Source organism: Callithrix jacchus, chromosome 6 (genome assembly GCF_049354715.1).
Source record: "Callithrix jacchus isolate 240 chromosome 6, calJac240_pri, whole genome shotgun sequence".
In the NCBI taxonomy this organism is placed as follows: domain Eukaryota; kingdom Metazoa; phylum Chordata; class Mammalia; order Primates; family Cebidae; genus Callithrix; species Callithrix jacchus.
Genome location: NC_133507.1, coordinates 88,431,504 through 88,457,832, shown reverse-complemented (window position 1 = coordinate 88,457,832; position 26,329 = coordinate 88,431,504). Strand labels below are relative to the sequence as shown.

Below are 26,329 nucleotides of genomic sequence, written 5' to 3'. Positions count from 1 at the left end.
GTAGATAATTGAATAAACCTACATGTTGCTCTTCATTTACCTAAAAATGTAAGGCAAGTGGGAAATGTTCAGTGCTGCTATGTAACACTCTCCATAATGTAACATATATAAAATATGGAAAAGTTTTCATAAGATAAATAAGCATATGTTATGGAACTTTGCTTTTAGACTTTATTGAAGCACAGGCGGCATTACTCAAAATGTTCCAATAAATTTGGCTCAACAATTTCATAAAAATTCACCACACACACACACACACACACACACACACACACACAATTTCTGTATTTATACAGAAATACGAATTGCTACTGCTGAATTTTTGACTCAAAATACAGTTTTAAAGGGTTTTATAATACCATTTAAATATTCAAATTTTGTTTATATATTTATGCTTACAGTTCGTAAGGATAGATGGGTTGGCTTAAAAATCTAAGCTATGATACATATTAAATGTGGCAACAAAAGTGACCTAAAACCGGTTTAACATTACATTTAATGAAATCTCTGCTTAACCACTTCTATAATACTGTCAAAGCAGTTCATTCCATTTAGGAGAATTCCAGTTATATTTCTGCAATAAAATTATCTTTCTTGAAAATTTGTGACGTCATATAAGTAAAAGAGTCTTTAGCATTGTTATATAAATAGGCTAATAGCCTCTGTATACTGACCCCTATTTTGTTTATTTCTTCACAGCAGGCTATGACCTGTTATGCTCAAAAACCAGCCAATTCCAAACTCAAATTCACTTCCAATTTTTAAAAATATACCCCCAAATAAGCAGAATTTTAGTTTGTAGCATCCTCCTTTCTTTTCAAGAAACTACACTCAACATCTGCTACCCTAAATAAGTCCAAGTACTATCAAGTCCCTCAGCTTCTGCTGCCCTTTGGAGCTTTCTGACCCAGTGACCAGCCCTGTGCTGCTGAGTGACATCACTTAGATACGTAAGTGCACTTTCTGATGCCAATCCCTGTCTCACTGGGCATTTTCTTTCCCTCCTTTTTTGTGGATAGTAGCCCTGGTGCCTTAAGTCTCTGGGCAGTCTCATGCTATGAGGGACTGGCCTCAACGCACACCTGTCAGTCTCTCAAATAAAATGTGTATGTGCTACTGCCACCTTGTGGTCACCAATTTTTCCTTGATTGGCTCCCAAATCTCTTGAACCCCCTACAAGCATGCACCAGCACATAAATTCATTAGCAGTTATTAGTATTCTAGTGACTGTTACCTATACCCTGATTTGTTCTGAAGTGTATTATCTTCTCTGTGTAATGACCCTTCATATATTTCGGGAGATAGCTACCCTATTTCCTCTGACTTTTTACTTCAACAACAAATAAGATAATGACTTCAACTCTTTTACATATGGCAGAATTTTATGCCCATCATTTTGGCTATCATCTGCACATAAATCTTGCTTTGTCAAAATCCCTTTCAGAGTGCTAACAAAGATTGAACACTTCCTTATGGTGTTGGTTTTCTGGTATGGTGAAAGCTGGAAATTTTTATGTATAATTCCACTAATCACTATGTATAATGCCAACACCCAGTTAGATACTAATATCTATGAAATGTGCCATTTTGTATATTTTGTCAGTATTCTTTGTTGGCATTTAGAAAATTTAGAGTTGAGATTATCAATAAAGATCATCACTATCACAGCAAAAAGGGAGACACCTTGATGAAAAAACAACTGAAAAAGGCCAGGGGGAAATAATCTAATAGCCCACAGGCATGAGAGGAAAGCATGCCTAGGTAACGTCAATAGAAAAACTGTGAGAAACTCAGGGGACATGTGGAGAGGAAAATGGAGAGTTGTTATTTAATACATTTTAGGAGTTCAGAACATGTCACTCCAAAATATGCCACTCTGGTATATTAACTGTTTTGAGTGAAGAGCACCCTGACCTGCATTTTGTTTCTTAAAAGCAGGAGATGAAATTCCCATATGAAAGATGCCCTCCCTATACTAGAAGGAAAGTTCATCTTTTTATCATCAGGGATGGCAAGCTGAGCCCCAGAACAATCTGTACAAACATTTTAGACTAACCCTTATCTTTCTGGCTCCTTCTCCACCAAATTAAGTCTGCATGTCCAAGCTCCTTTGCCCTTTCATAATTCACTACTCTTCAGCCGATTCAGTTTATACATGGTCGACTCTATGTCTTTGGGTTTTAATTTGCTTATGAAGACTCCTGTTTCATGGATAACTTGTATTAAGTAAATTTTATGCTTTTTTCCAGTTGATATATCTAAATGTCAATTTAATGATCAGGCTCAATTGAAAAACCTGAAGATGGTAGAGGTAATGTTTTGCCTTACCTATAAGGTATAAAGCTTCAGTTTTGCAAGATGAAACAAGTATTGGAGATGGTGGTGATGGCTGCACAAGAGGATGAATATGTTTAATACCCCTGAACTACAAATTACAATGAACAACATGGCTAATTTTATGTTTTGAATATTTTGCCACAATAAAACATGGGTGAAAAAAAAAAAAACTGAAAAACTAACAGAATTTTATTAGACCCTGGTTGAAGTTTTGGAGAGACAGTGAGTTGAAGTCAAACAGAAAAATTCATGTATGTATAAAAGGCATAAAATAACATAAATGAATGTATGTATTTTCTTTCCTTACTCTAAAAATCTGTGGAGAGGTTCTTTCCACTCCCATTATACTATGAGGTTGAAAAATAGTAAGTCCAGGCCAGCATGGTCAGTTGGTGAACACAGGGGAATTCTGGAGTACCCTCTGACAAAGAACAGATTACAGTTGGTTTTGAAATTGGTCCCTGGAGTTTCTTCCTATCTCATCCTAGCAGAATCAAACTTTATTAATTACAAGGAAGAAAAACCCTCCTTTGAAAGAGAAATGGCAGAAGGTGAGGTAAAGGAAGTTTTCAGTAAAGGTAGGGTTGTCCATTGAGAATAAACTACTAATGATGAGTGGTAATCAAGCCAAAGGTATTCTGCTTAAAGTCAATGACCCTCCTCCTTCCTCTTCTTTTTCTTTTTTTTAAATTTTGAGACTGAGTCTTGATCTGTCATCCAGGCTGGAGGGCAGTGATGCGATCTCAGCTCACTGAAACCTTCCCTCCCAGGTTCAAGAGTGATTCTCCTGCCTCAGCGTCCCTAGTAGCTGGGACTACAGGTGTGTTCCACCATGCCTGGCTAACTTTTTTATGTTTTTAGTAGAGACAGGGTTTCACCATGTTAGCCAGGATGATCTCGATCTCCTGACATTGTGAGCCGCCCGCCTCAGCCTCACAATGTGCTGGGATTACAGGCGTGAGCCACTGCACCTGGCCAAATCTCCTCCCTTTAACCTTACCTAAAAGGGTAGAAGACTGGGCTTTAGCCCATCCTATCCAGGTCCACATTAAATTTCTAGGAATACGAGGTCACAAAGTAATATCTGAGTAAGGTAATGTTTATAAAAGAAATATACAAAATTGAAATTTTAATACCATACAAACCTAAATTAGTAGATAAAAGGATATAAATGCTAAATGTGCATTACATATGTTTTAAAAATATAGTCGTTGGCAACAAAAAGCTGTGTTGTGTAGTCATAAAGAGAACTAATTAGAAATATTGAATATGAAAAATGCAATAGCAAAAGAAAAGTTTTTTTAAGTACGTTGACTAATACTACAGCACTACAGCATGGTCAAAGAATGATTTGCTGACCTGAAGTACCAGCTATAAAAACATCAGGAGGATGCCCACCCTCACCATTTCAAATCAACATATTATTGAAAGTCCTTGCCAGAAAAATCAGGAAACAGAAAGAAACAAAAGGCATCCAAACAGGAAAAATAGAAGTAAAACTATTTATCTTTGCAGACAATATGATTCTATACATAGAAAATGCTGATGACTATGCCAAAAGGCTCCTGGAACTGATAAATGAATTCAGTAAAGTTTCAGGATACAAAAATCAATGTAAAAAATCAGCACCATTTCTATACACCAATAACATTCGAACAGAGAGTCAAATCAAGTACACAAACCCATTTACCCATCTCCAACACACACACACACACACACACACACACACACACACACACACACAAATACATATGAATACATCTAACCAAGGAAGTGAAAGACCTCTACAAGGAGAACTACAAAACACTGGTAAAAGAAATCACAGATGACACAAACAAATGGGGAAAAAACGTTCCATGTTCATGGATTGGAAGCACCAATACTGTTAAAATGGCTATACTACCCAAAGTAATCTACAGATTCAAAATTACTCCTATCAAACTACCAATATTATTTTCACAGAATTAGGAAAACTAAAATTCATATGAGACAAAAAAAAGAGCCCAAATAGCCAAAGCAAACCTAAGCAAAAAGAACAAAATCAGATTCATCACACTACCTGACTTCAAACTATATTAAAAGGCTACAGTAACCAAAACAGCATGGACTGGTATAAATACAGACATTTACAGCAATGGAACAAAATAGAGAACCCAGAAATAAAGCAGCACACCTACAACCATCTAATTTTTGATAGTCAATACAAAAAAGCAAAGGGGAGAGAACTTCATATTCAATAAATCGTTCTGGGATAGCTGGCTAGCCATATGCAGAAGAATGAAACTGAATATTTTACTATATACAAAAATTTACCATACAAATTCAGCATGCAAATTCAACATACAAATACACCATACAAATATGCCATACAAAAATTCACCAAACAAAAATACACCATACAGAAATACACTACAGAGAAATACATTATAAAAAATTCACCATACAAAAATTCCATATGGTGATCTTTTCACCATATACAAAAATTAACTCAAGATGAACTAAAAATTTAAATGTAAGACCTCAAACCAAAAGAAAACCTAGGAAACAACACACTGAACTTTGGCTTTGGGAAAGAATTTATGACTATGCCACCAAAAACAATTGCAACAAAAATAAAAACAGACATGTGGAACCTAATTAAGCTACAGAATTTTGACATAGCAAAACAAACTATCAAGAGAAGAAACAGACAACCTACAGAAAGAGAGAATATATTCATAAAGAATACATTTGACAAGTGTCTAATATCCAGAATGCGTAAAGAATTTAAACAATTCTACCAACAAAAAACAACCATTCAAAAGTTGTCACAAGACATGAAGACACTTCTCAAAAGACATACAAGTGGCCAACAAACATATACAAATACTCATCCTCACTAATCATCAGAGAAATACAAATTCAAACCTCAATGAGATATAATCTCACATCAACCAGAATGTCTATTCTTAAAAATTCTAAAAATTACAGATGCTGGCAAGGCTGTAGAGAAAAGCGAATGCTTATACATTGTTGGTGGGAATGGAAATTAGTTAAGCCACTGTGGAAATATTGGATATTTGTCAAGAACTTAAAACAGAACTACCATTTGACCCAGCAATCCTATTGCTGGTCATATTTCAACTAAAATTAAATATTTCAACTAAAATTAAAATTTCAACTAAAAAAAAACACAAGCACTCATGTGTCCACTGCAGGACTATTAACAATAGCAAAGACATGTAATTAAACTGGGTGCTGATGGCTGGTTGATTGGATAAGGAAAATGTGGTACATACCCAACATGGAATACTATCCAGTCATAAAAAAATTAAATAATGTATTTTGCAGCACCATGGATGCAACAGGAGGCCATTATCCTCAGAAAATTAACACAGGAACGAAAACCAAATACCACATGTTCTCACTTATAAGTGGGAGCTAAATATTGGGTAACCATAGACATAAAGATGGCAGCAATAGACACTGGAGACTACTGGAGTGGGAAGGGAGAGAGGAGGGGAAAGGCTGAAAAACCAACTGTTGGGTGTTATGCTCACTATCTGGGTGATGGGACATTCATATCCCAAACCTCAGTACCACACAATACACCTAGATAACACACCTACACACATCCCCCTGAATCTTAAAATTTGAAATCGTAAAAAATAAAAAAAAAAACAAGGGACTCATAAAGGAATAAATGTGTATAAAATGACTATCTTTGTATGAATAAATTTGATACCTTTAATAAACAATTTAAGCCTTAATCTTTGTCTTTCCTAATATGAACATATGAATCACAGATGGCAATTTGTACATGTGCTATAATTTACATCACATTTATACCTAACTTTATGATGAAGAGAGACAGAGAATTCAGAAATGTAGTTGAAAGAGAAAAATTAAAATAAGACATAGCATACAAGGATGCTAATTTGCTATGAACTGAAGAGCTAGCTTAATTCAATTATCAGCACAAAAGTTAAAAATAGGGTAAAGTGATGAAATTCACCTAACAGAGGCCATCACGCATTATTTTCTTTCTAAATCCAAGGAACACTATTAACAGCTAAGAAATGACCCAAACATGGGTATGATGTGTGGTGTGTGGATACTACAAGTACCCTTTGATTTTGCTTTATAAATATGTATACCCACAGTGTGCTACCGTAATGAGCATTTTATATTTGTTAATAACATTTGTACCTTAGTTTTTCTGGAACTTCACTCAAAATGCAAAAGTAAAATATCATATATTCTAATAAAAACTGGTAATAGATGAGACATAACATTTTTCTGTTAAGATTATAAGATTTAAGTTCCAGGTAAACATCTCTCTTAGTGATAAAAAATTCTCCTTAGCAATAGTTGCAAAGAAATTAGTCAGAAATCCAATTAATTGGATGTTAGTCCATTAACCGCCATCTACCACAGCAGTTTTTGAGTTTGATAAGTTTCTAGCCATCCACTTTCACTCTTGTCTCTACTGTCACAGTTATGTAACTTACTTAATACTTCTTTTCTTTATATGCAGTTTAGATAAAATTTAGCACAGCTTGCATCTTAAATACCAGTATGCAATTCAGTGCACCTGAAAGCATGCATCTTCAGTAGAAGTGTTTATTGCAATATTGTTTGAAGGCAAGAAAACAAGAAACAACTATCATGTGCATCAATGGGAGAATTGTTGAGTAAAATCCTAATTCTACCTATACAATATAAATTATAAACATTATATATTATGCATAAATTAATGTGAAGGAACACCCATGTTATTTTATAAATGAAAATGGCAAAAACTGAATTATATACCGTATGATTTTATTTTTATTTTCTTTAAAATGTAAAAACAAAAATTAAAAGCCTACATATTTTTCTTAATATACAAGATCAGAGTAGAAGACATGGTGGGATACACACCAAAATATTTTTGGAAACTTCGGTAGAGGGAGGATAAATTATAATTACTTTCTTACATACTTCTGCCTTGCTCGATATGTTACAATGAACATGTGTTACCTAAAAAAAGAAAATCAACTTTATGACATAGCGAATATAATGTGCATGGTTATATAGTGTAGAAAAAAACCCTTTTGAATATAACTATTGGCACCACTGACAAAAGCAAAGCTATTTCATCCTGATCTATTTTTGTGTATGTATTTGGTATCGAATGATTTTTTTCAGTTTTGAAAGGTAGGAGGCAAATAAACTGGAAAAGAGAAAACTAGATAACCTTCAAACATTTGGGAGCTGCTATGAGAGCATACTCCTTAAAAAAAATCACTCTTTGTGGAATTTAATAATATCCATTTCACAAACCACAGAGTTTTCCTATCTCACAAATCAATTTCATTCTATTATATTGGTGAATTAGCTTTTTTTCATGAATTGGTTTTTCCACTTTAACTGTTGGCCTTCTAATAAAAGGTAAAGACATGTATTAGGAATATAGAAAATAGCCAAAGTAATAGCCCAGTAATACTACTTACTTATTACCTAACCTCTTCTTTTCAGATTTTCCCATGCCTCAGTGACCACAAGCATTGAATTAGCTATGATAAGCCTATCCACAGCCCATGTTCTTTCAAGAAATGGTGTGCTGGGGGTACAATAATGATCAACTTTAATGAGGCTGTCACCCATGTGCTTGTAATCTCCTGCAGAGACTTGGAAATCCAAGCCAGGTATAATCAGTCTTCTTACATTTAAGACATATGAAAATTGATTCTAACAATCCCTTAAAATTTTTTCTTTTCTTACAAAATGATCAATATGCAGCTTTGAAAAGATATTAAGTCAAAAGGTTGAAATAAATGTCCTCTATGAATATTTGTATAATTAAAACAGCATAAGTTTTACACTTGTATGACGGAGTATTCATATATATTAGTGTTCATACATATGCGTGATATGTAGATACGTACACATACATATAAAGAGAAAGATGCCTTACAATCAAGTAATTGCTTAAACAATATTTTTACAAAAGTTAAAGGCTATATTTTCACATACAGTTTGCAAATTATGATATATATACAAATTTTGGCTTCAAATAGTTCTTAGATTTCGCTTCTGATACCACTATACCATATGTATGCTACATTTCCTGCACTAAAAGAAATGAAGCAGTGTTAGATTAACAAGTTATTCTAACCTAGAAAAATAGTTTATACATAGACCAAAGGTTAAAAGAATATAGATACTTGCCTGCTTCAACTCATGCTCCTGAAATAATTATTTTAATTCAAATTTATGTGAAATAGATGTCAATATGCATTTATTATATAAATGCATAGACAGATTCAGTCATAGATGGATTCAGTCTACAAATGAAATTTTTGAGAGTGTTCCCACAGCAATAATATTTTTAATTAGGCATGACAGCATTAATCATACAATATATATGCCCACACAATTATTTTAGCCATATATTGATTCAAAACAGGTGATACATCTTTGAGTCAGAACAATAATAAGTAATATTTGAATACCTTCTGACACCTTATGAAGTTCCTTCATTTCTATCTCATTTTACTATAAGGATATGATACTTTCTTACTCTACGTGAATTTTGATTATGAAATAGATCATAGAAATACTATATAACTATTTCACAAAAAAAGTTAAATAGAGAAATATCAAAGAGAGATGCAGAATTTTTCTCTTTATCTCCTTCTCTTCTAATCTCGCTAATATCTAATTTGTATCATAGCATCTGTTTAGAAACAAGCACTTCAAGAGCCTTAAGCAATCTTTCCTTCTGGAAAATGTAACCTTTTCAAGGTTTCAAATTCTAGCTAATATCAACCTTTGTTCTTGCCAGTACCATATGTGTTTTCTCAGTATCAATGCTCAGTCCATATTTCAAATTGCTCATAATTTCAATTGTTCTTCCCAATTCAGATGTTAAAATGATCTATCAAAGACATTTGCATTTTGCAGCATTGGGGTCACACATTGCCAGGATGGTGATCTTTGTTTCAATTTTTTCTTCTTTTTTTGGGGGGGGCACTCATTTATTTCAAACTTTAATAACAGTCATTAATATCAGTCATTTGGGCAATTAATCACATCTAAAATGATGGAAAGTAAATAATGAAATTTAGTTTCAGAACACAAGTCTCAAACTTAGCAGTGGCAATCAGAACAGAAAGGAGGGAAAGAAAATGAGAAATACTGAGGATAAAGAATGGAGAAAACTTGGAGGTGAACTAGTGTGCCAAGAGGAGGAAAGGATGGGTTCAGGTTATTGTCATTGATAATTGGCTAATCGTGGTATCAACTGGGAAGACTGAGATAAATGAGCAAAGTTGAAGCTTTACATGAAAACTAATTTCCATAACATTTTAAATGATAGGCTCTTTACATTTATCCTGTACTTTTTAGAGCCTTTGAAAGCCGTGTATACATACATCACAGATACCGCATAGATGTTGGTTGCATTAATGTATGAATGCCAGGAAATGAAAGGGAACTTCATCATTAATATTATGTTAATCCTGCAACTGGAATATTTTGGATTAATATTTTGTAAGTATGGATTTATTCCAGTAATATAAATTTCCACTTGTCCTTTAACCATTTGGTATTAATCCTGTCCTTTTCTAAGAAAATTTTGCTCTTAATGTTGATATTATCAGAATTTATTAATTGAGAAAGTGTTTGAGAATTCACTCATGTTGAAATACTCTGCGACCATTCCTTCCCCCTACCCCTATCACCCCAATCACATCTCCAAACTTCGACATGTAGTGTGTAACTGTACAAAGCATTCTTTTAGGAAGCTATGTTCTTTTGATAACAAATTGTTTTCCTTGAGGCTACATAACCAGTTTCAAATTTAATATGACTTCACAATTTCTTTTCCTTGTAAGGTTGTATTTCTTAACATGTTGCAGTAAAAGAAGCTGCATTTTAATGGCATGTTTTATGTACGTGAATATTTTCTGTAATTCACACTTGTCTTGAATCCACAAAAAAATTAGTGAGAATCTATTCTTAAAAATTATTTTATTTCAATAATCAGCTTTCTGGTAAAACTTAAATTATTTGTGCAGAATATTTCCTATGAAAATAGATATTTCAGAATCTGAAGATTCTGATTTTCTAAAATTATGTTTTAAAAAAAGGTTCATACATGTCTGTCAGTAAAATGTGGGTATATATATTTGTTCTGTGTATGAGTTTGTGTGTATATATATTCACATAATGAAAAAGACAATCTCTATGGAATGCTCTACTTTGAACCCCTGTCTTAATTTACTTCGAGTCCTCACTTCAATTTCACATATCCTAGCAATGGATTATTTTTATAAATATAAGTTCATCCTAGTATACGGAATCACCACCATGTGTTAGAAGTATGCTTTGAATTTTTAAAACTATTCTTCACCATAATGCTTCTCATCAAGTACAAATAAAATAATTTGTTTTAATTTACCAAAGAAAATGAATATTTCCTATTCTTGAAACATCATATAATTCAATAGAAAGCAAATATTCCATTCAAAAATCTTGGCATGGTAAAGGACAACTCTAATTTTCCAAACCTAGTGATTACAGAAAAATAAAGAAATTTCACAATTAAGGGTTTATACCCTTAATTGTGAAATATGTACATTTTTCTTTTACCTTACATTCATTCATTTCAGAATTATAATGTGGTCTTAGACCATAATCCTTTCCAAAGAAACTCTAAGTCAGCTAACATCTAAAATAATGTCATAAGAATCTTTAATTATTAATACTTAAATATTAAGAAAAAAAGATGTGAAAAGGATTTAAAGAAGAGTTCAGGTTCTAAATCAATAGTCTAAAGCCCAGAACGAAGAGTTAAGGTGTCTTAATAAGACTAATCATTATATATGAAAAATCTTGTTAGTAAAAACATATTAGGTAAACATGAAGAAAATTGTTGTTCACAGATTTATACTATAACTTGGCATAAAATACATATTTAAATAAGCAAATTAGGCAAAGAACACAGAATTCATCATCTAAGCCCTGGTTATCTCCTCTAAACCAAGAACTACAACAAGCTTCATCTTATCCCCTATTTGCACTATGCACTCTGAGGACTGATGCACTCATGCCTTTGCACATTTTGCCTTTTTTACTTTGGCCTCCTGCCAAAAATGCACACCATTGTTTACAATTCAGTTAAAACATCACCTCCTATTTAATCTGTATTTTATCCATCTATATTACCATTCTAATAACACTTTAGATTACATACAGCTCACTGTGAATATTTTCTGCTACTCCTTGTTCTACCCCACCAGATCTTCACTTTTCAGCACTGAGCAGTTACACACTTTCATATTAAGAAGATATTTAAATGGAATAAATTGCCAATTTATGGAACTGAGGAATTCCAGATCTTTAAATCAACAGCCGTAGAGGCAGTAAGGGTCATCCACCAAAGTCAAGAAATTGACTCTAGAGTCACACATATTTCACCGAGAAGCTCGGCAATCTTATGTGCTTCAGTTCTCTCAGCTATAAAATGTGAATGATAAAAGGTAGCCATGTGTTGTGGGTCATGCCTGCAATTTCAGCACTTTGGGAGGCCGAGGCAGGAAGATCACTTGAACTCAGGAGTTCAAGACTAGCCTGGGCAACATAGTGAGACCTCATCTCTACAGAAAATAAAAAATGAGCTGAGTGTAGTAGTGCATGCTTATAATGTCAACTACTTGGGAGGCGGAGACCAGAGAAACACTTGAGCTCGGGAAGTGGAGGCTGCAGTGAATTGTGATCGCACCACTGCACTCCAGCTTGGGTGACAGAGCGAGACACTGTCTCAAAAATAAGAATAAAAATAAGTAAATAAATACCTCCACCTGTGGAACTGAAGGAGACTCCACAAAAGGTAGAGCTAAAGAAATTGGGCATGTACCACAAAACAATGAAACAGTAGAATGTCATATATATATATATGGAGAGAGAGAAAGTGTAATGTCTGTATTTATTTCAGTTTTTTTTTCTTACCAAAGCAAATTTCCAATTGCTTTAAATGATGATGTTACCCTGAGTTTACAGTAATTTGAGAGCATACATTCTATAAGGAGTCACTATAGAATCTCTGTAATGACCTTAATTCATGAGTTAAGATCTCCCTTGATGACATCTTAATAATAATTTTTTTTTAATCCAGAACTCCAGTATTAATTCATGGTTTGCTGTTGCTCAAGCTAAGTGGAAAATACACCTTAGGTATTTTGATACTTAAACAGTCATTTATTTCCCTTTTCCTAGTTTCTAGCATTGGCAGGATAACCAACTTCGGAAAAGGAGGAGTGTTTCATCTGCAAGATAGTAAATTAAGGGAATGAATCAGGGCATTGCACTCAAATATTTTCTAAATTGCTAAAAACTTGTGATTACCTAGTTATAGGAAAATCATGTTATTTACATGGAGAAGAAACGGAAATTACTGGGCAGAAGAGGGCAGTTCCCATTCAAAGGCCCCAGCCTCAAGCCTGGAAACCTGCAGCCCTAAGTGGGAACAGGCATTTCTGTTTTCACACCCAAAAAGTTGCCTTTTGGCCTGCCACACCTCCCTATCCTTCACCCTTATGAACCTGGAACCCCAGGCTCCAGGAGAAGACAAGGAGACAAGCAGGAGAAAGTCAGAACAGTACAGCAGAGAAGGGGAGAAGAGAAGGGATGTCTGAACACCCAGAGAAGTTCAGCTGGGAATGGTCAGAGAGGAGTTTGGCTGCTGGATAGCTAAACTCCAAGGGAAGATCATCTTCCCACTCCATCCTTCTTCCAGCACCCCATCCATCCTGCTGAGATCCAACTCCAACACTCAATAAAACCTCACATTCATCCTTCAAGCCCATGTGTGATCCCATTCTTCTGGGATGCTGGGCAAGATCTCAGGATACAAAAAGCTCTCACTCTGGCCCTCTGCCCTTGCAAAAAGGCAGAGGGTCCATTGATCTGATTAACACTTAAGCCATCGGCAGGAGGCAAGGCTAAAAGACTGGGGCTGCAGGCACACACCCCTGTATTCCTCCAGGAGGCTGGAGCCTAAAACACTAGGTCCAGCTCCAGTACCTATCTGTCTGCATGTTTTCCCTGCCATCAGGGGTTTGAGCAATGGCAGCAAGCAAATAGGTGAACCGTACCCCTGTCACATGTCCGTGAGGGGGATCAGGGAACTCTCTTATTTCACCATGTAGGAATTCCATGACACCTTGTGTTAAGGCAGCTTCTTTTAGCAGCAGGAGGAAGAATCACAGGTTTTAATGTGTAGTCCCATGGCAATGGGTGGAAGTGGGGGGAGGCAAATCAATAAATGACTTTGAAATGAGATTGATTTTTCTCTTATTTTCCTCAGAGAATGAAAGGCATAGTTATATTAATTGGTTGGTATTTATTTTATAGCCTTTAAAAAGAGGAGATAATTCAACTTGATTCTGTAATTACCAGTTATATAAACAGCATATGACAAGTCTGACAAGAAGGCTTTTTCAACAAGGAATAGATATAATAATGGCAAATGTGTTAGCCAGATTAACAAATCAATGTTATTCCATGTGATAGTCTTTTCTTTCTTAGTAGGAGATATTATCTAAATTCATATGGTAATTTGAAAAATGTCTATATTTTGCACATACCTCAATATCAACTAGGTCACTAAACTTGGCTGATGAGTTAAAAAAATAGTTTCCAAAACAATCTAATGAGTCAGTTGCATATGTCTTCGTGGAGAAGAGTTGGCTGGAGTCTTCGAATAGAACATTGTGTTCTCTATTATAAGACTATAATATTGCAAAGTAAGAGTTTGATACATCACAGGAAGGTCATGCCTCTATGACAACATTGCTCTGGACTGAGGATAGGGTTAACAAAAGATATGACTGCAACAAAACAGTGAGGAAGCTAAATGAAAGGAACTCATAAATCTATTTGTGCCATACACACAGATCAAAGATGATGGTTATAATTTGCATCTGACTCTCACTGTCTAGGCAAGACAACGTCCTGGAAATGACCCTGGTTGAAACCAGCAGGAGATTATTATCTTTCTTCCTCTTTACACTTTAGCCTGGGGTCAGGAAGTTCTGAGTTGCTCAATATTTCTGTTACATTAATGGTACAATTATCACATAGGGATCAACTCATGCTGCTAATATAGACATGCCTCTGGAAGCAATTTCTGGCTCTGCTGGGCAAGGCAATCTATTAGGTCATTTGTAAGCTCTGCAAAGCCTAGTGGAAAGAGTACAGACTTTGGACTTCTTGGTTTAAATTCTAGCCCTGTATTTATTTGTAGGATGACCTTGGCAAATTACTTAACATCTTTGAGACTCAATTGGGGGATAATAGCTTCTATCTGATGGGACAGTTGTGAAGATTTATGGAAAAAACACAGGGAAACAAGCTAATAGAAGGTTTTATACATTGTAGTCATTACGAAAGTGAAACTTATTATCACCATCATATACATTATTTTGCTCATTCCTTTCTAGTGATTGATGTTATCTTGATATACAAAATAATTAATATATAAATAATTTATCTTCTCAGTCACATTAAATGTTATCTCAACAAGGATACAGAAAATATATACATAAAGAGCGTTAATAAACCTAAATCGTTCTGAGTATTATCAAAGAAATACTACTGATCCTTGTTGCTACAAAGCTAGATATCTACAGTTTCCAAGTGACAAAAGTAAATACAGAAGTTTGTAGTTATCGTACAAATGTCTCCACAGCTCTAGGTCTCTTGACTTGCTAAATACATGTGTTAGTTATGATGTTCTGTTTCCTTTCCCTGCCTCTATTGTATCCATAAGCATAGTGCTTACAAACTAAGTAGCCAACTGAAACTATTTATAATGTTCCAGATCTGAAAACTAAATAACAAAATAATAGCCCCAAACCAGCTATATATCTTAACTGACACCACTTCCTATCTGTTAGATAGCTCATACACCCACCTTTTTACATACTTTATAAAATCTTTTAGCAAGAGTCTTATGGATTATTTGATGACCCATATTGACATCTACTTTGAAGCAAAATTCACATATTGGTGTTTATTCTACAGACAACTTGAAAATATGCAGGTGGTGTTGAGGCCTGAATTGGAATTAACATGCATTTCCCTCAAATAGATAACATTACTTAATTTCGTCTCATTTTGAGTTATATTAACAACAACCTTATCAATACAAAGAGTGTTCCAAATCAATTAGTGATTATCCTATCAAGGTGAACTATTTTTTTCTTCATCAACATTTACGGTGATGATAAAGAATCTATGTACATATGATATAAAATTAGGTTCAGAATAATGGTCACATTTTTAACAAGACTCTCTTTTGAGAGTAGACTGCTTTGATTGTTAGTGTGATTCTTATTTACTGAAACAGAAGCATACCTCTTGCCTCTTTGACTAGTGCATAAACCTCTTAAAGGCGGAGGCCCCACATACTACCTTAAATACTATGTGTTATATACTACATAATCAATAAATATGTTAATTGCTTCTTAAAACATGTTAGATTGCCATACATTTAGAAAGAAAATTATGACCCATTCCCATAATAGATCAGCATCATACATCAGCTTGATTAATTATTATAAACAGTCATATACCATAAAACTATGGGTAAATGTTGTGAATTTTGAGAATAAAATACCATTAAGAAGTAAACTTTAAAACTGTCCTCTACTTCTTTGACTAAATTTGTCCAAAACAAAGTTTTGAATTTCTAAAAAGTAAAACATATTTGTATAAAATTTTAACTCTATATGTTTCTCTTCATCTTTTAAATAAGACTTAATTTGACTTTTTAGAGTAAAATATGTCCATATTTTGCTCATCAGATAATATTTTCCTTATATGGTCGACATTCATTGATTGCTACTCATAAGTGATAAGTACCAGTAGACATATTCCAACCAGTGTCATGTTTCTTTTGATTCCTTTTTAATCTACTCTTCCAAGCTTCCAATTTTCTAAGCTATCTTTCAATACATTTCTTCTTTGTTTTAGTTAACTAGAGTAGTTTTCTGTTGTTGCAGCTAAGAACTCTAATACATATGGCAGCCTGCTGATGCTGCTGATGAGGATTTTCTACACTTGCCTGAAAAGACTGATGAAAGAATCATAAATCTTTTCTGAGTTTACATGCTAACAATATATGGGTCTTCTGCTTTTCCTCATTCTTCTTCTGATGCTGCAGCATCAATAATAGTCATCTTGTCCTTAACGGTATTAGGCAAACAGAAACTCCAGCTTAGCTTTACAAAACAAAAACCCACTACCACTTTCTAAAGCTGTCGATGTTCTACCATGCATCCTTCAGTATTTTTCCTGTCCCTTCCTGTTTATAGGTATCTATGTTCAGCTCACCACAGTAGGGCTATGCTGTCATTCATTCTCCCCAAAGTGTAGTGGTACAACATTCATTACAGGAAAAAGAAAAAAAAAAAGCTTCCATTGCAGGAACACAAATATGCCCTGTAACTTGCCATAGGGATAGTCCAGATGAACTTGTCTCCATTATACAGTTCAGAAAAGGGACAACATTTAAAGGCTTTCATATGCATTTAGATTTCAATTTAATACATTCTATCCCCAGAAATTATATCTTAGTAGAGAGGGTTTTTTATTTATTGAATTTTTGTATTTTAAGTTGTGTGTAGAAGAGGTATGCATATATTTTAAAATAAGATCATGGTATTGAAACATAAGAGAAATGAAACCTCTAGACGATTATTTAGGTCTATAGGAAGTAATAGTAATCGTATAAAGTCTTTGAAACAAGTGTCATTGGCTGAATATCGTTTATTTTACAATTTGTTAATGCTTATATTGTTTTTTCAAAGGTATATTTGAAATTTGCAGATCTACAGCTATTGTGTGTACATCTAAAACCGACATTCTGAATCAAACATATTGGTATCTGATGATATCACTCAGAGCTCATATCTGCTTCTGGATTTAGCTTTGAAATAGTGTCTCAGAACTTGGCATGTTGGAAGCATGAAATTGGCAATTTCATAAAATCTTACAGGCTCACATGGCAGAATTTATGTCTTGAAATAGAATCAAAAGTACAACACAGAGACTAGAGCAGGAAAGGCAGGAGAAGATCACACTGACATGTAAGTCCTCTACTTTTGACATCAGCGATTCTTGGTCAAAAGCCAAAACATGTAAGTCAGGGTGACTGTGGCTCAACTTTATTATACACCTTTATTAGCTTGACCTGATACAGCCCTGAAATCTTCCTGATCCCACATTGTTAATCTGATAAAAGTATCTTTGTAGGGGAGCATATTTAAAAGGCTGTTGAGAAATAGACAGCTGCACTAGAGGTTTTGTGGTTTGATTCATTTTTGCCTGGATCCTGACCTAGGATCCTGACCTAGTGTCTGGCAAGCCACTTTTGTAGAATCTCCAAAGCTAACAAGTATTTGAAATATATAGTTAGTAGAAGATTTAAAGGTAAAGATAAATATTTCCCAAATGCTCCAGAGACACTCATACATGAAAAATAGTGTCAGGTTTAAGACTAAATTAGACCACTTTCAATTCTAAAAGCTGTACAAACCTCCACTGAGGTATGTTACCACTCCTTCCCAGAAAGTAACAACTGCAGTAACACACACATAATACAGGCATACAAAATGTCAAAATTTATTTCACAGGGGGTCACATTTTTTAATATTCATGTCATCAAATGGAGATGAATCATCCATTTGATTATTTGATATCATCGTGGATAAGTCAGTCACATATAATAGACGTGCAAATGATTTTTTTTCAGATTGAACCATTTTTTTTTAAAGACAGAAGCACACCCACATCTCAGGTTTGCATTTCCTCAGTCTTTACACATGTGATCTCTTTGTCTGCTCTTTCATGGGAAAATAATTGCTTCGTTTCTCATGGTCTGTTCTAGTATTAAAGAGTTAACATTTTAAACTTTCGCTCTCATTTTTATTTTGGAAGTAAAATGCTATAAACTAAACATTCCTAAATCTCAGGTATGCTCTGGCTTCCTTAAATTCTTCTTTCTTTGGACAAAATGTATGCAATTACAGTGTCATATAAATATGTGAAAATGGTATTCCTTTTGTTTGTTCCACAAATACTGGTGTCGTATGAACTGAGCACAGGGTTAACATCTGGGTCGCAGAGATGAGTAAAACACAGTCTCTGCCTTCCAGACGACTACAGTCAAGCAAGGACAACCCACAGATGAAAACAAAAAGACACTTAATGCAGCACAAACAGCCCGGAGAGGGATGACTTTCAAAATGTCATGAGGATTCAAACTCATACAAATATTAATAATTGACTCTGGAAAATGAGGACTTAATCGTTTTATCTACCAATTGCCTGAAAGAGCTTTGCGAACATTACATGTCATTTCCAGGAACCCATGGTGGCACATTCTGGCACATTCAAACCACCACATCTTAGATTTTAAATGCTTTAGGAATGTAAAATGCTGAAACTCTGGCTCATGCTAGTATCTTGGGGCTTTTAAATATTAATCTAAGTAATAGTTATAACCAGTTCCTCCATAAAAGATATTAATGATTTTAAGTACTTGAGCTGCATCATTTTAATGACCATATTCCCCTTAGTTTAATTTTAACATTTTTAAAAACAAAACTTGACATTTTAAGTCAGCAAGGGAGACTCATTGCAGCACAGAATTCATCTATGTGTCCTAAATGCCATAATTATTAGATGAGACTCTGCCAAGTGAGTTACTCCTTGGGGACTTCAAAGGTACATCAGTTTCTAAGACACTCAGGGACTATTTAGCAAACTGCCCTGCTGATTTATACAACAGAATGGTCAGTAACGGTAGTTCGAATATCAGTGATTTGAGAAAATTAACACCTTCCAAAATGCATACCAATCACTCTGGTGGGTCAGTGGAAGGGATAAGTGGTGAATTTGGTCAGTGATTAACTCATCTTGCTGGTTTGGGATTTAGACCAATTTGGCTACGTTTTAGAAAAGGTATTCAATTCTTCTTATGTGATATAAGTTCATTGCATTCTAAAAGCAAAAGACTGAATAATTTTCAAGGCCAAACTCATTTTAGAGAGTAAAACTGAATTACTGATTGTTGACATAATCATTAGATACATATTCCAGAATCTCTTTGCCTTATATTTTGATATTATCACCAAATTGATTTTCGAACTACTTCTCATTAAGAGGTAACTGCCTATTATTCAAATGAAAACTACTCCTTTCCGTTTCCTATAGAACCCATGCTCTTTCACAGCTCTGAGCTGTTCAGCATGCTGGTTCTTTTCCCTTGGAGCTTACATGACCAATTCACACAAATAAACATGTGTAAATACATTATTATATATGAGGAAATGTTATGTGGTAAAATACATAAACATTCTATTTTTCTCCAGAATCTATGCAATTCTGGTAATTGCTATGACTAATTGAAAGAATAACTTTCTATGTATTAAGTAAAACAATTACTATAGGTTCTCTACAATAAGCACACTACAGAACTAGGCACCTGGAAGGATATAAAGACAATAGAGAAAGATATACATTGTAGGATGTATGAGCCTACAATCTAATCATGTGTATGTGAGGAGGGGCAGAGGAATTACCTGACAGCAAAAAGTCTGGAGAAATACAAAGCACTGTTACATTTTTTAAAAGGGGTGGAAGTGAAACCAGTCCAATTGGTAGGAAAGTCAGGAAAGGTTTTCTTTTGGTGTTTGAGATTAATCTCAAATAGGAGGTAGAATTGTAGTTAAAAAATTGAGGAGGAACACTTCCAAATTAGCATAATCAATTCCATTTGGTGCCTTAAGACAGTTAAATAAAAATTTTTCTCAAGTTTTCTCTTGATTATTAAAATTACTTTAAAATTTCTAAGGCTAAAAATGTCTTCTTATTAATTCTTTATAAAGAGAAAATTGAGGGTTTAAACATTATTTTATTCATTCATTCAGTGCGCATTTTAAACCTATTTGTGACTGGATTCTTTCATAAATGAGTTGGAATTTGATTTTAATTTTAAAGATGAATAAATACATGTTTTAGAGAAGATGTATTCTCTGCAAAAAGAACCTGATTTAAAAATGCGTAGGATTTTGAAAAGGAACTTCAAGAAGATTAGTATGGAAACAGCACAGGGTAGATGACAGACAGTGATGGAATAAATAAAACAAAACAACTAAATCTGGAGATATGGACTGTATCACTTCTGAATCTAAAACATTTGCTTTTTTTTTTTTTTCTGTAAGCAATGAGGATTAGGTGATTGAATAGCAAAGTGATCATACCAGCTTTGTCCTGGGAGAGATAACTGGCAGCAAAGATGCAGTAGGTGAGATAGATTCGGAAGAGTCTAATAAGGGGTAATGAGAAAAGATATATTCACCTAATTTATCTGAATGAGCAAAAGACAAAATGAGTGAAAAGACAACCTAAATTTTCAGTTCAAATGTATGTTAATTCTTGCACAAACATGCAGATATATCAGTGGTACTTCATATTTCTTGAGTGTATCAGATCATCACTCCTTTTAAAAACTGTTTCTTTTTATGCAAGCCATAGCTGTTTTTTAAACATTAAAAGTATTAAAGTGTTTTAACTTGAGAAAAGAGGACTTAAAAATGACAGAGTACACTGTTCATTACTTTGCAATTGTAAAGCACTACAATAAAATAGAAGTGAAGAATATACTCTTATTAACATGAGAAGCAAAGTGATGACTTTGGGCCTCTGAATATTTGAGTCTTTCTCCTTAATCCATGTAAGCCCTCAATTTTACATTTTCCATCAGACCTGTAAAATAGACTCAGACTCATACATAAAAGATTTCTTAGCAAAGCCATGTAATGCTTGTGTAAGTATATTTCATAAGAATAAAAGAAAATTTAAATTGTATTCTAAGTATTGGTTGTTACAAAGTATTAACTACAAAACTCAAAAGTGATGTAAATTCAAATAAACTTTGATATAGATTTTTAGTTCATGACCATCTTGGAATATTTATATGGCTCAGATGCCTCAGTCATACATTTTTAAATTACCTGTCAGTTTCTTGAAGAAATTTTATTTTTAAAAGAGTATATCAATCATCTAAAAATTAACAAATATGATTTATGTGGGATATCTGCATAAAATTATCACAAAAATGATAGGTTTTTTTTTTACATTTTCAGATTCATATGACCATCACTTATTTATTGATAGTGCAGTTTCCTGTGTTTTCACTTCTAATTGTATGCATGGCATACAGATTTGATCTTTTGTTTCCTACTTGTTTATGTAACTGTTAATTCACTATTTGGTTTCCATTTTTCCATTGCAAATAAAATTTAAAAAGAACACAATATAAAAGTATTCTATCAGAATATTTAATAGTGATATATTTGATCAGTATATCTTTTTAAAATCTAAATAATCTACATGTTACCTCAGATATTTTATCTATGATATCATTATAGGAGATTCTCAGATAATTATTTCATTGTCTTATTAACTAGGTCCAAATACCTATTTTAAATTTTAAGAAAAAAAATTAAAGGCTAAAACTTTCAGTTATGATGTTAGAGCTAATTTTATTGCAAAGAGATTAATCTTGCAGCTTTGAAAAAAAATCACCCTACTGAAAATATAAAGTATAACAGCTGTTAAGATAGTTAAGAAATACTCTGAGGTCACAGACTAAGTAAATGCAAGAAACCAGTGGATTAAAAGGAGCACAATTTCATGCTTACATCTTGTAGATATTGCCAAATAAGGTGAAGCTGACTTGTTTTGAAGGCCTTCTGGGAATGGGGTCAAGACACAGAACCAAAGGACTACATGCGGAGACCACTTTACTCTCCCTATGTCATGACAACACCGAAAAGCTACATCATGAGTGTATAGTATGAACAAAAAATAAATCTGAATTGCAAAGAAACTGGTAAGAAAGTTGCTGGTGAAAAATCATAATCACTACCCTGCTCTGGGTACAGGGTTTTTAGCCTGTATATTTGTTACTGTGTAATCACTAATAAAACGATTAAAAACAAAGTTTTTTAAACAGACAAAACCACAAACAGCCAAGTAAAAACTCAAGCTAACAATTTAAAGTATTTCTATGATGCAATTACCTTAGAAGAGGTTCTACAAAGCTCTAAATAAATGCTTCATTAGTTCATTAGCCCAGACCTCAAATTCATAAGTGATATGATCTTACACATTAAAAAACCAGTGAATTCATAATAAAACAAGTCACCATGACTAAGGGCCCACAGAAATAAGAAATAAGAGAATAAGCAGTATAAAGACTTCAGATAGTTAAATTATTTAGTACAAAATATAAAATTATATTATATAGGCTAAAACAAACAATAAAAGGGACTAAAAATGACTGCAAGAGCAATCAATTGTAAAATAGCCAAGAATATTTGAATAAAAATGTATAAATTTTAGATATGAAAAATACTGTTTTTTTATGTAAAATAAAATGGCAGATTACTATTGATGAGAGAATCAGTAAACTAAACAATAAATCAATAGGAATCATGGTAGTAAAATAATAGAAAAAGATGGAAAATATGGAGAAAAGTTAAGAGCAATCCATTGGCTGGACTGATGATGAAAAATCTAATTGAATCTAGAAGGAGAAGGAACAGAGCATTTATTAGAATAAATATTTTAAAAGATAACTGATGATTTTTTTAATTGATAAAATACATTAATCTATAGAACCAGGAAGCCCAAGAAAATCTGAGGAGGATAACTACAAAGAACCTTATCCTAAGGCACATTAAACTGAAATTGTAGAATTAACTAATATAAAATATTACTTGAAAATTTCTTTTAAAAATTCAGAGAGAAATAATTCAGATTACCCATTGATATGGTTTGGCTATATTCCTACCCAAATGTCATCTTGAACTGCAGTTCCCATAATCCCCACATGTTGTGGGAGGGACCAGGTGGAGATAATTTAATCATGGGGGCAGTTAACTCCAAGCTGTTCTCATGAGATCTGATGGTTTCATAATGGAATTTTGTTCCATTTCACTCTGCACTTCTATTTGCTGCCATGTGAAAAGGGCATGTTTGCTTACCCTTCTGCTATGATTGTAAGTTTCCTGAGGCCTTCCCAATTGTGTGGAACTGAGCCAATTAGACTTCTTTCCTTTATAAATTACCTAGTCTTGGGTATGTCTTTATTATCAGCATGAAAACAGACTAACACAGCCATAGATAGAAAGATAGCTAATTTATTAGCTAAACCAGCACTTTGAGGAGTGAAAGGGAAAATACCAGTCATTACTTCAGGAGAACTGGCATAACTGGAGTTGTCCTAGGAAAACTGGACTCTAGTTATCTCCTTTATAAAAATGACAATAAGACAGACACTAATTTCTCTATTAGTGAAAATAAAAGCAAAAGAAAAGAGAATTGTATGTTCAGGGTATGGTGAAAACAGTTATCGATCTAAAAGATTTTATGAATGAAAGAAAAACAAAGCATTTTTAAACAAAGAAAACTAAACATCAACATATCCTCACTAAATAAAAGTGATAAGCAATAAACATTGAAAATAATTTTAGACATAAACAAAACTATATATTATAGAATCACTACAAAGAAGATAAAACTACCATATGTTAAGAGAGCTTATGCAGTTAGTGTTTTAAGTTCTTTATTATTTGGGAAGGAATTAAATATATGAATTAAATTTTGACATTTGTCAATTAGATAGGCATTTTATTTATTTATTTATTTATTTTTTGGATTTTAGGTTTTGGGGTACATGTGAGGAACATGCAAGATTGTTGCATAGGTACACACATGGCAGTGTGATTTGCTGCCTTCCTCCCTATCACCTCTATCTGGCATTTCTCCCATGCTATCTCTCCCCAACTCCCCAGCCCCCATTGTCCCTCCCTTAATTCCCCATGCCAGACCCCAGTGTATGATGCTCCCCTCCCTGTGTCCATGTGTTCTCATTTTTCAACACCCACCTATGAGTGAGAACATGTGTTTGATTTTCTGTTCTTGTGTCAGTTTGCTGAGAATGATGGTTTCCAGGTTCATCCATATCCCTACAAAGGACACAAACTCATCGTTTTTGATGAGTAATTACATATGGTAATTACTAACTTTTTCTTAGAAACTGCCAAACTCTGTTCTAGAGTGGCTGCATCATTTTGCATTCCCATTGGCCAACTCTTAAAGTGCAATTTCCTCATTGGCATAATATTCTATGGTGTATATGTGCCACATTTTCCCCGTCCTGTCTATCATTGATGGGCATTTGGGTTGGTTCCAGGTCTTTGCTGTTGTAAACAGTGCTGCAATGAACATTCGTGTGCATGTGTCCTTATGGTAGAACGATTTATAATCCTTTGGATATATACCCAGTAAAGGGATTGCTGGGTCAAATGGAATTTCTATTTCTAGGTCCTTGAGGAATCGTCACACTGTCTTCCACAATGGTTGAACTAATTTACACTTAACAATGTTAAGAAAGCAGGAGAAGGTGCCCATTTGCAAGCCAAGGAGAGAGGTTGCAGAATAAATCAATTTTCTCTTTAGACTTTCCAGCTGCCAGAATAGTGAGAAAATAAATTCCTAGTTTTTTAGATCCCTAGTCTGTAATAGTTTGTTATAGCAGCTCTAGTAAATGTATACATATGGTAATTACTAACATTTTCTTAGAAACTGCCAAACTCTGTTCTAGAGTGGCTGCATCATTTTGCATTCCCATTGGCCAACTCTTAAAGTGCAATTTCCTCATTGGCAGGATTCCTAGAATATAGTGAATATTTAGTTTTAGTTCTCAATATCATCATTCAATGTCATTCAAGTAACATTAATTTTTGTTATACATAATATGATCTAGTTACATAGCTGACATTCATGATATATTTTCTCCTAGGTTTTTTGTAAAGCAAATATACATTAGTTTTCTATTTTCCCTTTCCACTATAGTATTTAACTAAAGTCACAACAACAGTATGTAAGAAGGGTGTTTATTCTGAACAATGTTGTAACTATTTTGCATGTATTAATCAACTTAATTTTAAAAGCTATTAAAAGGTGATCAATTAAAAAAGCATACTGAAAGTAAATTTGTGAAAGATGAAAAACCTTTAAAAATATAACATGCATGGAAGAAAATTAAAGAGGCTGTACCAAACATGGAGAAACATTTCAAATGTTTGGATTGAGACTATATAGATATAATTATGTAAATTATGTAAATTTTTCCCCAGCTCATCTATCCTTTCAAGCAACACCACTTGAAATCCCAACAGCTGTATATGTGTGTGTGTGTGTGAGTGCTTACGTTTAAAAACTGATTCTAAAATTTATACTAAAGTACAAGGATAAAAAATTACTATGGTGCACCTAAATTTTTTAAAAAAAACTTTTAGTTTGATGTAGCCCCACTTGTTTATTATTTCTTTGTTGCCTGAGATTTTGCTGTGATATTCTTAAAACTGATTGCCAAGGCCAAAGTCAAGAAGCTTATCCTCTATGGTTTCCTTGAGGAGTTTTACAATTTCAGGGCTTACATTTAAGTCTTTCATCTACTTTCTGTTGATTTTTGTTTACTGTGTAAGATAAGGACCCAGTTTCATTCTTTTGCCTATAGATAATCTAGTTTCCTGACATAATTTATTAGAGATTATCTTTTTTTCTCATTATGTATTCTTGGTGCTTTTCTTAAAGATTAGTAAGTGGTGTGTGTCTCAGGTTTTACGTCTGTGCTCTATACTATATTCGATTGTCCTATGTGTCTTGTTTTTAATGCCAGTACCATACTCTTTTGATTACTGTAGCTTTGTAATATAATTTGAAATCAGAGAAATCTTCTGCCTATAAAAGGAAACAATCAACAAAATGAAAAAGGCAACCTACAGACTGAAAGAAAATATTTGCAAACCATATATCTAATAAGGGGTTAATATCTAAAGTATACAAGGAACTTATACAACTCAATAACAAAAATATCTCATAGTAA

At 33.7% G+C, this 26,329-nt stretch overlaps 1 protein-coding gene across 4 annotated transcripts in view; it reads right to left on the bottom strand.

Annotated features, from left to right (window-relative positions):
- The window catches only part of LRP1B (LDL receptor related protein 1B), a 1,941,900-nt gene that overhangs the window by 1,719,607 nt on the left and 195,964 nt on the right, over positions 1-26,329 (bottom strand). The gene's annotated exons all lie outside the window — the stretch shown is intronic.